Raw genomic sequence first — 2,662 nt, forward strand, 5'->3', positions numbered from 1 at the left:
AGGAGCTCTGGTAGCATAGTGCCTAAGGCACTTGACTGCTAACCAGAAGGCTGGCGGTTCAAACCCACCAGCCACTCCTCGGAAGGAAGATGCGGCAATCTACTTCCGTAGTGATACTGCCTCGGAAACCCAAGGAGGGGCGGCTATGAGTCGGGTCCGACTGGATGGCACATAACAACAACAACTTTTAAAACAATTGCGGGGATATAACATTGTCTGGATGAGAAAAATATTTTACCTTTGTGGTTAAAGTGCCTCCATTTACCATTTCTCATTTTGAGACAAGGAAAGGTCTCTAGTCCATTTTTTGAAATATTTTTTTATTGTGATTTGGGTGAAAGTTTACAGAGCAAATTCACTTTCCGTAAAGCGGCTCATGTACAGTTTCCTGATATTGACTACAGTTACCATAGTGCAACAGCTCCCCTCCCACTTCTTCCCCATAGTTACCTCTTCCCCTTGTCTTTCCCTCCATGCATTCCTGCTCCCTAAGCTGTCTCTCTGTGCATACACAGCCCTTCTATTCTCCTATGATTGTTCTCTCCAGGGAGTGTATCTACCTAATGTAAACGTTCAGCTCATATGCCTGTCTTTTGCTTGTTTGGAAGCCACAGGAGTGAGTTATATTCCAGACCTGAAGGGCAGCTAGGGGCCATAGTCTTAGTGGTTCCATCAGGTTCTATCAGACCAGCAAACTTGGTACCTTTTTTTTTTAAATGATTTTGAGTTTTGTTTCACATTGTTCTCCCACTATCTCCAGGATCTCCTACATAGATCCCCCTCCAGTGGTTGAACAGTGATAGCGAGGCACCATCTAGTTCTTCTGGTCTCATACTCATATAGGCTGAGGATCACATGGTGTACCAGTAACTTGGACTGATTATTTCCATGAATCTTTAGATTTCTTTGTTCTTCTTAGCTTGGGATGAGGAAAGATCCATCGTTGTGTCTTAAAAGCTGCTTGCAAGCTTTTGCAAGATCCTAGTTGCTGCTTGCCAAAGTAGGATGTGGAACAATGTTTTGTGTAGTATGTTATGCCAATTGAGCTTGATGTCCCCTGGGACTATGGTCCTGAGCCCACAGGTCCAACTGTTCGCTCCCTCCGGGGAGCTGGCTGTGGCCAAGAAGTGACTACAACTTTGTCCCTTGTCAGAAATATTATATACCTGGGAATTCTTACAGAACATACCAATATGCCTATAGAAATATTCCTTCTGAGGGGTGGCTGGTGGGTTTGAACTGCCAGCCTTCTGGTTAACAGTCACGTGTCTTAGACACTATGCTACCAGAGCTCCTCTTCTTTAGCATATATACCTAGTAATGGAATGGCTGGGTCAAATGGTATTTCTAATTCCAACTTTTCAAGGAATTGCCATACTGCTGCTTTCCACAGTGGTTGTATCATTTTACAGTTCCACCAACAGTGTATGAGAGTCCCTATCTCTCTGTGTCCTGGTCAGCATTTGTTATTTTCTGTCTTGTTGAACTTTGCTACTAGTGCTGGGGCAAGATGGTATCTCATTGTTGTTTTGATTTGCTTCTCCTTAAGGCTGATGATTTTGAACATTTCTTCATATGTTTTTTGGCTGCCTGAATATCCTCTTTGGTGAAGTGTCTATCATGTCTTCTGTCCATTTTTTATTTGATTATTTGTCTTTTTGTTGTTGAGGTGTTGGAGTTTTCTGTACATTCTAGAGGTAAGTACCTTGTCAGATGTTATTGCTATTTTTTCCCAACCTGTAGGTTCTCTTTTGACTCTTTTGGAGAAGGTTTGGAAGCACATAAAAAATTAATTTTTAGAAGGTTCCATTCATCTAGTTTATCTTCTGTTATTTGTGCATCTTGGGTTATGCTTGATAGTCTATTTATGCCATATATTAGGCCCCCTGAATTTGCCTGTAGTTTTTCCCTGAGGCACTTTATAGTTTTAGGTTTCACATATAAATCTTTGATCCATCAGGAGCTAGTTTTTGTGTATGGTGTGAGATACAAATCTTGTTTCATTTTTCTGCAAATGGATATCCAATTTTGTCAGCACCATTGGTTAAACAGACAATATCTTCCCCATTTAATGGATGTCGGCCCTTTGACTATAGGTCGATGGATCTATTTCTGGGTTCTCAGTTCTATTCCATTGGTCTTTGTGTCTGTCATTATACCAATACTAGGCAGTTTTGACTGCTCTGGCTGTATGTGAGACCTCGTGCTTTGTTTTTCTTCAATTTGTTGTTGTTACATGCCATCGAGTCAGACCCGACTCATAGCGACCCCTCCTTGGGTTTCTGAGGCGGTAACACTACAGAAGTAGATTGTCCCACCTTCCTTCTGAGGAGTGGCTGGTGGGTCTTCAATAGTGCTTTGCTTATCCAAAGTCTTTTTCCTTTCCATATAAAGTTAGTGATTTTTTTTTCCATATCCTTAAAGGGTGTTGATGGGATCTGGAATGGGCTTGCATTGATTGTATAGATTGCTTTGGGTAGAATTGACATTTTCACAAATGTTCAATCTTCCTATCCATGAGCATGGTATGTTCTTCCATTTATGTAGATGTTTTATGGTTTCTTGAAGTTGTTGTTGTTATTTGCCATCGAGTCGGCCCTGACTCATAGCGACCCCTCCTTGGGTTTCCAAGGCAGTATCACTACGGAAGTAGGATTGCCCA

The 2,662-nt window shown here is 41.7% G+C and overlaps 1 protein-coding gene across 1 annotated transcript in view; it reads left to right on the top strand.

The window, feature by feature from the left end:
- The window catches only part of PRKDC (protein kinase, DNA-activated, catalytic subunit), a 550,241-nt gene that overhangs the window by 654 nt on the left and 546,925 nt on the right, over positions 1-2,662 (top strand). The gene's annotated exons all lie outside the window — the stretch shown is intronic.

This window comes from Orycteropus afer, unplaced genomic scaffold (assembly GCF_000298275.1).
Source record: "Orycteropus afer afer isolate SDZICR_OR568_19922 unplaced genomic scaffold, OryAfe1.0 scaffold00236, whole genome shotgun sequence".
In the NCBI taxonomy this organism is placed as follows: domain Eukaryota; kingdom Metazoa; phylum Chordata; class Mammalia; order Tubulidentata; family Orycteropodidae; genus Orycteropus; species Orycteropus afer.